The following is a 13,657-nucleotide window of genomic DNA, read 5'->3' as shown; positions in this document are numbered from 1 at the left end:
TATTTCAGGATTCATTTATTGTCATGTAATATTACCCAAATGTCCCACTTCACGTACTGAATTGCAATGTATTATACACTTGGATAAAGATAAATTCATCATACCAGTTAACCTACTGTGTAGTTTTCACAAGTAAATGTACCATGTAATTCAGCAATGTGTTCCCATTTCATTCAGATTACCACATTATATATTATATATTAAGGACTCTACCGAAGCCAGGGCCACCACCTCCCCCTCACTTCTGCCCGGACCGGGGACTCCGCCTGCTTCGCTCTACCGAGGCCAGGGCCACTGCCTCCCCCTCGCTTTTGCCCGGATCAGGGCCGCCGCCGCCTACCTTCTGCTCGGACTGGGGCCGGGGCCGCCGCCTACTTCTTTGTGCCCGGACCGGGGCCACCACCTCCTTCTTTCTGCCCGGACAGGAGCCACCACCTGCTTCACTCTGCCGAGGCCGGGGCCACCGCCTCCCCCTCGCTTCTGCCTGGACCGGGGCCTCCACCTGCCTCACTCTACCAAGGCCAGGGCCGCCGCCTCCACCTCGCTTTTTATATTTTACACCCCAGTTACACAGCAGTAAGAAAGGGAGTGACACGGTCAACCCCGTCAGAATCCAACCGGGTCCCTGACCTACCTCAGAGGTAGTTAGAGAACCCAATTAAACTTACCTAGGCCATGTCCACAGGTGATTTGCGACCAGGTATGGTCCGACCTAGGAGGGGAGGCAGGCCCCTCCAGCCCGGGTAAGAAACCTGCATACGAGAAGGCCACTCCGATATAAAACCTACGACCCAAGGACTTCGCTGCCACGGCCCAGCTTGCTTGGCCACGGCACACGAACCATGGGTGTAAAGGGTGGGGCCAGTACTAAAGCTCCTTTGCGCAGGCCCAAAGACATGTCCACGTCCTCCCCCTCCACCATTACCTACACTTCAATTGTACTGAACATTCATATCAACATTTTCATACATTGTAATCTACAAAGTCTACTACTATATTGCCAGTGAAGCAAGCTGCTTTGCCATAGAAAATTCATTTTCTGCATTCGCTGCTTCTTCCCTGCCGATGTCGATGCAGTCAGTGGCAAACATGGCGAAAGATTTCACCAAGACATTTTGACCACAGAAAAGTGGTATCAGGACAACAGGAATCCATCAATGCTGGCTGAATATTGCTGGACACTGACACGAGAGGCATCAGGTGCTGAGAACAAATGAAAATCAGTGGAAAAACTCTTTTTTTTACATTTGAACTAACGCCATGTGTTAGCATCATTATCTGATTAAATACACTAAATTCAAAAAAAGTTAATTTTATCCAATTTCCTTCATGGGACAGCAAATCTGAAATTTTCTTTGCCTATCACAATATCCTTTTTTTTCCCCCTCACAAAGCAAACCTTTTGAAAAAAATGTATGTATAATCAAATAACACTGGACAACAACAATGGCTCCAAAGGCCAAAGGTAGTTTTCCAAGCTTTAAAAATGACAGATCAAGTCTATTATCTGGGAATGAAATCCTCTCAGGCAAATCACAAGAATGACTGCAGACTTCCTTTGTTCACATTTAAAGGTAAGATTTAATAGACTAAGAGAAGTAGTTCACAGAGGAATGAAAAGCAAGCGCTTTGGCAAGAAGGAAGCTATATTTTCATGCCAGCCACACTGTTCGACTCCACCATCTACATGGTTACAGGTGAGTCTGTGGAGTGGCCATGGTTACAGGTGAGTCTGTGGAGTGGCCATGGTTACAGGTGAGTCTGGGCAGTGAGCATGGTCCAGATGAGTCTGGGTTGTGTGTGTGAGATCACAGGCACGTTTGAACAGTGGGATGTGTCCTGTGTGGTCCATCCCGTTACCATCAATTCATTCCACTCCTTTGTGACAGTCCTGTGGTTTGTCAAGAGCCATATACCTGTGCTATATTTTCATGCCAGCCACACTGTTCGACTCCACCATCTACATGGTTACAGGTGAGTCTGTGGAGTGGCCATGGTTACAGGTGAGTCTGGGCAGTGAGCATGGTCCAGATGAGTCTGGGTTGTGTGTGTGAGATCACAGGCACGTTTGAACAGTGGGATGTGTCCTGTGTGGTCCATCCCGTTACCATCAATTCATTCCACTCCTTTGTGACAGTCCTGTGGTTTGTCAAGAGCCATATACCTGTGCTATATTTTCATGCCAGCCACACTGTTCGACTCCACCATCTACATGGTTACAGGTGAGTCTGTGGAGTGGCCATGGTTACAGGTGAGTCTGGGCAGTGAGCATGGTCCAGATGAGTCTGGGTTGTGTGTGTGAGATCACAGGCACGTTTGAACAGTGGGATGTGTCCTGTGTGGTCCATCCCGTTACCATCAATTCATTCCACTCCTTTGTGACAGTCCTGTGGTTTGTCAAGAGCCATATACCTGTGCTATATTTTCATGCCAGCCACACTGTTCGACTCCACCATCTACATGGTTACAGGTGAGTCTGTGGAGTGGCCATGGTTACAGGTGAGTCTGGGCAGTGAGCATGGTCCAGATGAGTCTGGGTTGTGTGTGTGAGATCACAGGCACGTTTGAACAGTGGGATGTGTCCTGTGTGGTCCATCCCGTTACCATCAATTCATTCCACTCCTTTGTGACAGTCCTGTGGTTTGTCAAGAGCCATATACCTGTGCTATATTTTCATGCCAGCCACACTGTTCGACTCCACCATCTACGTCTTTTCTCATTTACTGCTGAAAGCATTATTACCTTACAATCTTTTTTTTTCTAAAGCAGTCTCAATGAAATTTTGCCATCCAAAACTCCAGCAAGAAGGTGCAGTTTTTATTAAAATATCTCCTGTCTTAACACAGTCATAACATCTGCATTTCATTTCTCAGAATCAAAATTTATTTCCATGAACAAATAATGATATTCAGTGTTTTCCACCAGGATCATGGGGAAAACATTCATATTATAACCATCTAACATTATTATGATTTTAAAAAGTGCATAAAAAGTAAGGCAGTGTCTTTGGTTCATTGATTATTCAGGAATCTGATGGCAGCGGGGAAGAAGCTGTCCTTGTGCCGCTGAGTGCTCATCTTTAAGCTCCTGTACTTTTCCCCGATGGTAGCAGAGTGAAGAGGGCATGGCCTGGGTGGTGGGGGTCTTTGAGGATAGAGGCTAGTTTAAGACACCTCCTCATGTCGATGTCCTCGATGGAGTGAAGTCTGGTGTATGTGATGTCGCAGGCAAAGTTACCAGCCCTCTGGTGTTTATTCTTGTCCTGAGAGTTGGCGCCTCCATATCAGGCAACCAGCCAGAATGCTCTCCACGGTACACCTGTAGAAGTTTACGAGAGTCTTCGGTGACATAACCAATTGCCTCCGACACCTCACCAAGTACAGCCGCTGGCGAGCCTTTTTACTGATCCCATCAACGTGGATGCTCCAGAACAGATCCATGGTGATGTTGACACCCAGGAATTTGAAGTTCTTGATCCTCTTCACTACTGAGCCCTCGATGAGGACTGGTTCACGTTCCCCTGACATCCTCCTGAAGTCCACAATCATCTCCATAGTTTTGCCGATGTTGAGTGCAAGGTTGTTGTCATTACACCATTCAATGAGCTGATCTATCTTCCTCCCGTACGCTTCCTCATTGCCACTTGTGATTCTGCCGACAACTGTGGTGTCATCAAAAAATGTGTAGATAGCATTGGAGTTGTGTCTGACCACACAGTCATGGGTGTATAATGTGCAGAGCAGTGGGCTAAGCACACATCCTTGGGGTGCACCTGCATGGATGATCAGTGAGGAGGAGATGTTCTTTCCAATTCATACCAACTTTGGTCTTCCGATGAGAAAGTCAAGGATCCAGTTACAGAGATGGTTACAGACCTCAAGTTTGTAGCTTCTTGACCAGTACTAAGGGAATAATGGTATTGAAAGGCGAGCTGTAGTCAATGAAGTGTAACCATATGTATGAATTGTTGTTTTCAAGGTGATCCGGAGCTGCGTAGAGAGCCAGTGATATTGCATCTGCTGTGGAGTAAATTGCAGCAGATCCAGATCTTTGCTTAGGTACGTGTTAATTCTGGCCATGACCAGCCTCTCAAAGCATTTCAATCACAGTAGAAGTTAATGCTACTGGCCGGTAGTCGTAGAGGCAGCTCACACTGTTCTTCTTGCGTACCGGGATGATTGATGCCATTTTAAAGCAGGTGGGAACCTCTCACTGCAGCAATGAGAGGTTGAAAATGTCCATGAACACATTTTCAATTGAGTCTGACAAATGGAGCTGTCTCCAAGGCACTCCATATCTTCATCTACATCACCAAGTTGTCCTCAGTTTTGTTTTTATTTATTTAATTTTGTGATACAGCACGGTAACAGGCCCTTCTAATCCATGAGCATTTACAGCCAAATTGTACTCTTATGACCAATCAACCTATTAAACGGGACTTCTTTTAGAAGATGGGAGGAAACCAGAGCACTGGAGGAAACCCACGTGTTCACCAGGAAAACGTATAAATGGACGAACCTGTTTCACTAGTGCTGTAATAGCATTGGACTAATCGCAAGCTATCCTTTTCCAATCATTAAAACCCTCCACTCAAGTTCGTTCTCTCTCACTCTCGGTGGATCAGTCAGCATCAAAGGGAGAAAAAGAAATGTCAATGTTTCAGACCCAAATCCTTCATTAGGATGTCGACCATTCCTTTTCTCCCACTGATGCTGCTCGACTTGCTGAGTTACTCCAGCAGATTGTGTTACTCCAGATTCCAGCATCTGCAGTCTCTCATGTGTCCTCACTTTTCCCAAATATCTCTTTATATAGGTAAGAGGTTGGGTCGCTGATAAAGTTTTAAATTTTTCCACCCTCCCTAGGATGTTGCAAATCCTGTTTTACAACATGTTCTCTCTAACTCACCAAGACCAGCAGATAAAGAAATTAAGCAGAGCCGATGTGGTTTTATAATTGGGAAATTACCCTTGACATATAGTCAGTTCCTTAGAGGTACCTACTCTTGACATTTTGTGTTTCATGTTGTTTGTGATAATTATTTTTTTTGTCGTACACCAGCAATACACCTTTTCCTCTGTTAACCACTTCCTTATCCATGTCACTATGTCATCAAAATACCAAGTACTTTGCTCTCAGGCAGCGGTCTTTGATGAGGCTCCTTAAGGAAATGTGTGATGGGGGAGGTCAGCAAAAGTTTGTGTGAAAAGAAGAAACTAGAACCAGCGAATGCACTGTGATTGGATTTACAAATCTCATGCCATAAGGAGCCACATGAAATATTACTGCATGGCATAAAAACACATGTGGTACAAGTAATATATTGACATGGTTAAGGGAGTGAAAGGAGAACATGAAACCCAAAATACCAGCATCTGCTTACAAGGTTGTTACAATTATAGACTTTACTGTAAAGGTTTGAGGTATAAAAGCAAGAATATTTTAGATAATATTGCAGGGCACTGTTGACACCTCACCTGGATTACTGCATGTAATTTTGGTTTCCAAATTTGGGGAATGATGTGCTTGTATTGTAAACAATCAGAGAAGCTTATTAGGTTGATTTTTGGGATGAAGGAATGTTAAAACAGGCTGGGCTGATATGCCCTGGGGTATAGAAGAATGGGAGCAGATCTTATTGAAATACATAAAATTTTGAGGCTGATAAAATGGCTTCCCTGGTTTGGAAATGTAGAACAATGAGATGTGGTTTCAGAATAAGTGGTTTGCCATTTAAACTGGTTGTGAGGGGGAACTTCTCTCAAAGTGAGAGAAGAAGTTCCACAAGAGAGTAGATGGTATGGGATTACTGAACATACTTAAACTGAAAATTTGCAATTTAAATAGAGGAATCTGGGAATACAGATACACAATTCCCTGAAAGTGGTATCAGAGGTAGTTGTAAAGAGAGCTTTTGGCATATTAGTGTTCAAAAATCAAAAAATTGAGTATGGGAATTGAGATGTTAAGATAAAGTTTTAAAAGACATTGGTGAAGCCAAATTTGAACAATTGTGTGCAGTTTTCATCACCTAACTGCAAGAAAGACGTCAATATAATTGAAAGAGTTCAGAGAGAAATTACTGGGATGTTGCCAGGACTTCAAGAACTGAGTTATAGGGAAAGATTAAACAGGTTGGGACTTTATTCCCTGGAGCATAGAAGAATGAGGGGAGATTTGATGGAGGTATACAAATTTATTTGGGATAGAGACAGAATAAATGCAACAAACCAGAGGACAATGGTTAAAAGCGAAGGGGAAAAGTTTAGGGGGAACATTAGGGGGAAGTTCTTCACATACATAGTGGGAGTGTTGAACCAGTTTCCAGCTGAGATGGTAAATGTGGGCTCAATTTTAACATTTAAGAAAAATTTGGACAGGTACCTGGATGGGAGGTGTATGGAAGGCTATGGAGTGGATGCTGGTCAATGGGACGAGGCAGAGTAATTGTTTGGTATAAATTCAAAGGGCCAAAGGCTTATATTTTGTGCTATAATGTTCTATGGTTCATTGGTTCCATTTTGGGATGTGGGAAGAACATTGAAGGTGGTGTTATCAGCAAGATTGGACCAGGCATAATCTTGCTTAATGGCAGAGCAAGTTTAAGAGGCCAGCTGACTAACTTTTTTTTTAAATGTTCTTATGTTGACCATTCAACAAATCTTGCTCAAGACCGTCCAACACCCCCAATTATTTCCAACCACTAAGTATTGTCCATGTCTTCACTCAACTCGTCCACCTCCCTTGCTCTCCTTGGTCCTTCCATTTCATTCTTTGTATCAATCTCCTCAAATTCCTTCATCTTTCTACCATTTTCTCCACCTTCAGAAATGCTCTGAAAGCTTCTCTTTTTGAATGTAGTTTCAGTCACATACCTTAAGTCTAATACTGTTTGATATCGATCCCTCCATGAACCAGCTCAGGGAGATTCTTGCTGTGACAATACCCCTTTACAAATGAAACTTGTTGAGCCGATGTTCTCAGAGTCGCTTCAAGTCCTATAAAAAAACATAATGCAGAAATCAATATCTTAAACAGAGAATCAATTTATGTAGTGCCTTGTAAAGTAGAAATAAAAATTTTACAGAAGCTCAAATAAACAAAATGAATGCTGAGTTTCTGAAGCAGATTGTATGAGACACAAGGCCTTCTTATAGTTAAAAAAAGAAAATGTAAAGGCAGATATTCTCCACTTTCACATCATTTAACTTACCTGTTGAAAGCTCTGAGGGCGGATTCAGGAGGCGGAATCCAATCCTCCTAGGGAGTAGAGTCAGAGGTGGATCAATTCTCTCCACCTCCTCCTTGAAATCAATACCGCTGAATGGGACTGTGAAGGAGCGGGCTGATGACGTCACGCTGACATTGTCTGCCCGCGACACAGGAGTGGGATTTTTAAAATCCTGCATGCCGTATTACGTTATGCAGGAGATCTGCCCGAGTCCTATGACGCCTTGAACAGATCTGCACCTGCACTCTTACCTGCTCTTTGGTTGCCATTTTGGATGTAGGCCGCTTTCCCTTCTTGACGCATAAAGATGCTGTCACATTGAAGGGCGGAGCTACTGCACCGCTTGCCCCACCTCCCTCAGTTCCAGAAGACTGCTCCAGATGCCGCTCAGTAAGAAAGCAATGCTGGAACTGCCCTGTAGGCCTTCTCCATAAAAAGGTATGTTCCATATTTTTTTTTCTTTTTGGTTGAACCGCCTTCAAGGCAGCGTTATGCCATAAAAATGCCTGCTGACTGAAATCTTGGTCAAAATGCTGGGCTTCAACTGGAGTCTCACATAATGAAAGATTGAGAACTACAAGTATTTGAGTTACTCCAGCAGATTTCAGCATCTGCAGTGTTTCATGTATCCTCCGTTTCCCCATACATCTCTTTATATAGGTAGGTAAGAGGTTGGATGGCTGATACAGTGTTAAATTCTTCCACCCTCCCTATGATGTTGCAAATCCTGTTTTACAACTTATTCTGTCTTTTAACAGATTTCTTTTTTTTCTTTTTCTTTGGCTTGGCTTCGCGGACGAAGATTTATGGAGGGGGTAAATGTCCACGCCAGCTGCAGGCTCGTTTGTGGCTGACAAGTCCGATGCGGGACAGGCAGACACGGTTTAAATGGTGTGGAATAAGATAGATGAAAGCATCAAGACCAAAAAGGAATGAAGAGTGAATGCAACACCAAACTTTGAGGAACACAAAACACTTGCAGCAAGGTAGGCTGAACACATCCACAGCAATAAAGAAACGATGAGACCAAGAAGGGATTTAACTACTAGAAGCACTGTGGGATCCAAAGCAATATAATCAACAACTAACCCTCATACTGATGTACATCTTTGTTGGATAGAATTATTCAGTCATAAATGGTTTTAGGTTGGGCTTGTGAGAGAAAATGTGGCAGCAAAATACAGGTGAGTATTGCTTTTGGTTTGCGCTTTCCCGTACTGAGCATCGACATGAGAGAAGAAATTTTTAAATTACCGTTGCCAGGTCATTTGTTAACTGCATGTGTATCAGTATTTGCCTATTACCCTATGTCTGATAAAGTTTCTGCTTGGTTGATATGGAGAGGAATCTCTTCTCATATGGTTACACCTTGTGTGGTCCATCTTAGACAATTATCATTCCCTTTGGCACCAGTTAAATATTCACAGTGCCACCTCTAATATAGAGGTAATGCTGGAACACAATTGCCTAATGGACCATAAGTACCTGAAACAGAGCAACAGTGAGCTTCCTGTTGCCTGTCTACCTAGGACTGTTGCAGTATTGTAGCCTGCAAGATTGTTTGGATCATAGCTGGAAGAGTGCCATCACCATCGGCATGTTCGTATCTCCACAGCTCATCAGTGGATCAGTTCAGCTTGCCTGCACACACGTCACAGACAGCAGACTGTTGAGCCTTGACACATGACCTCTTCTAGCTAGGCAAGTCATTTTAGAGCCACCGTGCATTCAAAGAAACTCCATTGATCTTCATCACCCTTGGCACCCATCAAAAGGAGAATGTTACAAATTTAATATTAACCAGATGCTTGAATGTTTCTATTGAACTAGAAGTTCTACTTTAGGTTTAAACTAATCACGTAATGAGGTGAAACCAAAAAGCACTGGATTTGAATGTTGGGAGGTTTTGCAAGAAAAGGATGAAGTTTGTTAAAAGCAATAATTGAACCAAAACAATCAATATACGTAGCATTTTTTTTTATGCATACACCACGATAACAGGCCTTTCCGGCCCACGAGCTTGTGCAGCCCAATTACACGCAATTGACCAACAACCCCTGTACATATTGAAGGGTAGGAGAAACCCAGAGCACCTGAAGAAAACTCATGCAGTCACAGGGAGAACGTACAAACTCTTTACAGACAGCACCGGATTCAAACTCCAATCACTGGCACTGTAACAGCCTCATGTTAACTGCTAGGCTAAATGTGGTGCCCCTTGTTATGTTAAAGAGCTAGATGAAGGAAGTAATGCTACACAACAGCAGGTATAGGTCACATGAGAACAATGTTGAGTAAGATTATATGGTGTGCAAATGCCAATGTGGACGGCTCGGACTATCATGTGGGTTCCACTTTACATTGATCTTTGGCTTGGCTTCGCGGATGAAGCTACAGGCTCGTTTGTGGCTGACAAGTCCGATGCGGGACAGGCAGACACGGTTGCAGGGGAAAATTGGTGGGTTGGGTGTTGGGTTTTTCCTCCTTTGTCTTTTGTCAGTGAGGTGGGCTCTGCGGTCTTCTTCAAAGGAGGTTGCTGCCCGCCGAACTGTGAGACGCCAAGATGCACGGTTGGAGGTGAGATCAGCCCTGGCAGTGGTCAATGGGGCAGGCACTAAGAGATTTCTTTAGGCAGTCCTTGTACCTCTTCTTTGGTGCACCTCTGTCACGGTGGCCAGTGGAGAGCTCGCCATATAACACGATCTTGGGAAGGCGATGGTCCTCCATTCTGGAGACGTGACCTACCCAGCGCAGTTGGATCTTCAGCAGCGTGGATTCGATGCTGTCGGCCTCTGCCATCTCGAGTACTTCAATGTTAGGGATGAAGTCGCTCCAATGAATGTTGAGGATGGAGCGGAGACAAAGCTGGTGGAAGCGTTCTAGGAGCCGTAGGTGATGCCGGTAGAGGACCCATGATTCGAAGCCGAACAGGAGTGTGGGTATGACAACGGCTCTGTATACGCTAATCTTTGTGAGGTTTTTCAGTTGGTTGTTTTTCCAGACTCTTGTGTAGTCTTCCAAAGGCGCTATTTGCCTTGGCGAGTCTGTTGTCTATCTCGTTGTCGATCCTTGCATCTGATGAAATGGTGCAGCCGAGATAGGTAAACTGGTTGACCATTTTGAGTTTTGTGTACCCGATGGAGATGTGGGGGGGCTGGTAGTCATGGTGGGGAGCTGGCTGATAGAGGACCTGTTTCCTTCAGGCTGACTTCCAGGCCAAACATTTTGGTAGTTTCTGCAAAACAGGACGTCAAGCGCTGAAGAGCTGGCTCTGAATGGGCAACTAAAGCGGCATCGTCTGCAAAGAGTAGTTCACGGACAAGTTGCTCTTGTGTCTTGGTGTGAGCTTGCAGGCGCCTCAGATTGTGTGATATATACACATTCCATATATTGAAGAGTCTGTTGTCTATCTCGTTGTCGATCCTTGGATCCGATGAAATGGTGCAGCCGAGATAGGTAAACTGGTTGACTGTTTTGAGTTTTGTGTGCCCGATGGAGATGTGGGGGGGATGGTACAAAAGAGTCTGGAAAAACAACCAACTGAAAAACCTCACAAAGATTAGAGTATACAGAGCCGTTGTCGTACCCACACTCCTGTTCGGCTCTGAATCATGGGTCCTCTACCGGCATCACCTACGGCTCATAGAACGCTTCCACCAGCGTTGTCTCCGCTCCATCCTCAACATTCATTGGAGCGACTTCATCCCTAACATCGATGTACTCAAGATGGCAGAGGCCGACAGCATCGAATCCACGCTGCTGAAGATCCAACTGTGCTGGGTAGATCACGTCTCCAGAATGAAGGACCATCGCCTTCCCAAGATCGTGTTATATGGCGAGCTCTCCACTGGCCACCGTGACAGAGGTGCACCAAAGAAGAGGTACAAGGACTGCCTAAAGAAATCTCTTGGTGCCTGCCACACTCACCACCACCAGTGGGCTGATATCGCCTCAAACCGTGCATCTTGGCGCAACTTCCTTTGAAGAAGACCGCAGAGCCCAGCTCACTGACAAAAGACAAAGGAGGAAAAATCCAACACCCAACCCCTACAAACCATTTTTCCCTTGCAACCGCGTCTGCCTGTCCCGCATCGGACTTGTCAGCCACAAACGAGCCTGTAGCTGACGTAGACATTAACCCTCCATAAATCTTCGTCCGCGAAGCCAAGCCAAAGAAAGATATATTGAAGAGCAAATGATCAAAACCATAATCTGAGCCAAGTATGAAAGGATTGTTCAGATCAATCCATAATGAAAAATTTTATGAAAGACCAAAGCATGGGACATGGTGCAAAAGTAGTTGACCATATGCAAAACAATGCAAGTTACCCAAACCGTAACCATTTCACAGGTCATTTTAAGATTCCTAAATTCTTTAAGGCTTTCTAAAAATATAGACCACAGCCAGTGGTTCTCAACCTTTTTCTTTCCACTCAAATCCCACTTTAAGTATTCCCTACGCCATAGGCGCTCTGCGATTAGTAAGGTGGTATGTGGGTGGAAAGAAAGTTTGAAAACCACGGTTTAAATCGTACCTAACTGATGTGTTTATGTGCACGGTTTCATAACTCCAATGGAGCAATGATAATTTTTCTCAAGCAAAATATTTCAGTAACAATTGAGTCTAGAGAAGTGATTCCCAACCTTTCCTTCCCACTCACATACCACCTTAAGCAATCCCTCACTAATCACAGAGCACCTATGGCATAAGGATTACTTAAAGTGGTATGTGAGTGGAAAGAAAAAGGTTGAGAAGCACTGGATCAAATTGTCAAGACTCATTGTTCCTCCCATATCCACCTTGAATGTCAAACTCTTTGCAGACCTGCACATAATTAATCACACTGCATGTGTACTCACTGTTGTAATGTACAAAGTAGTAGTTTACATTTGTACACAAGGATTCATAAACAGGAATAGCACATTAACTGAACAATAAACCAACATTTTCCCTACTCTTTTCTCATACTGGATTGAGACAAAAGGGAGATGTCTGAACTAACCATTTCCTCTGTGGCATTTGGACAACGATCCCCCCTCCCTCTCCCCCGACCCCACCCCCTGCCCCCCCCCCCCAACATTCTTCTCCATTCTAGTAGCACAATAAGGCTAATTTCTTCCTGTTGGATACTGTCACATTTGTGGCCCGAAATGTGAAATTGATAGCACCATCAACACATGATTTACCCGTCGAACATCGGCGTGTATTTATTTCTCTGCTTCCATTATTCCACCATTCTGCGCCTGCATACATCCCGCGCATGCCCTCTGACCTCCGGTCAGGTTAATAGCTCAACCTCTATCTGCATCCATCTTATGCATATTCATTATTATGACAGATACCTGCAGCTGGAGTTACAGAGGACTGCAGAAAATGCGATTAGGAAACTTAGAGGGACTTGCTAACTTTCATTCTAACAATATTTGGAGTTATACTGCAAAAATTTCAGGGTGATGTTTACAATTAATTTTCCTTGTTTCATTATATGGAGCAGTTATAAGAATCAATTAGGTAGAATTTAACAGCTTAAAGTGGTGTATATTTATTAAGTATTTCATATGTTGTGATTATAATGTTGTTCTAAATATACTAACAAAATCTAATGCAGTTTACTAGCTATGTTGTGACTGAGAAAACATGAAAATTATTGGAATATTAAATTGTGTTTCTAACACAGAAGATGATGTCTACTTCATAAGTACTGTAATGCATTTTCAAAATTGGATGGTACAGTAATAACATACTAACTTAAAGCCCTTTCATCTTGATACTTGGGTTGAATCCAACTTGGGTTCATGAGATGAAAGCCTCCTCTCTTTGCTGCTAGTAATGAACTGGCACTCTCATTCAGAGGCCACAAGCTGTACGGTGTGCAAGCTCAAAAAAATCACACTGATTGAATAACGAAGTATTTGCTGAGGTTATGGCTAATGCAAAATGTAGGGGAAACCTTACTCTGTAGGGGACACATCCCGCAGCAGATCCAAGATTGCTTAATGTTGGGACTGGGTGGAGAAGACAGGAAAATATTATTTTTCCTGAAATTATCATAGAGAAGAAAAACACCGTGAAATTGCAAGGGTTCAAGCAGTGTAAATGAATGGACACTGGCCTTTCACAACTCGATGGAGTGAAAAATGTCTTTGTCTTCTGCAAGCAACTAAAACAAAATGAGATTAGTCAGTCTCAGTCCAATTATTGAAGTCATTAGGCCCAATTGGGCACCAATTGGCACTGAATCAGCACTTACACTGGGATAATTGACAGGATCCAGCGGAAGGGTGGACTGGGTTCAGAAAAGTCGTCTTGGTCATTCTATCGAGAATGGGCTTAATGAGCATTATTAGAATCAGAATTTATTGTCAGGATCATGCCACAGAATTCATTGTTTGCTGGCAGCATCACTGTGCAAACATTTATACAAG

At 43.7% G+C, this 13,657-nt stretch overlaps 1 long non-coding RNA gene across 3 annotated transcripts in view; it reads right to left on the bottom strand.

The window, feature by feature from the left end:
• LOC138752286 (uncharacterized) overlaps nucleotides 1-13,657 on the bottom strand; it is a 67,076-nt gene that overhangs the window by 46,863 nt on the left and 6,556 nt on the right. For 2 of the 3 annotated variants that reach the window (XR_011350484.1, XR_011350483.1), the window contains exon 2: nucleotides 6,876-6,998. This is a non-coding gene — a long non-coding RNA (uncharacterized lncRNA). Of the gene's footprint in view, nucleotides 1-4,168; nucleotides 4,213-6,875; nucleotides 6,999-13,657 lie in introns of those variants that run through there. The other variant, XR_011350485.1, reaches the window with a different exon arrangement.

Source organism: Narcine bancroftii, chromosome 2 (genome assembly GCF_036971445.1).
Source record: "Narcine bancroftii isolate sNarBan1 chromosome 2, sNarBan1.hap1, whole genome shotgun sequence".
Lineage (NCBI taxonomy): Eukaryota > Metazoa > Chordata > Chondrichthyes > Torpediniformes > Narcinidae > Narcine > Narcine bancroftii.
This window is presented reverse-complemented; position numbering and strand designations above follow the sequence as displayed.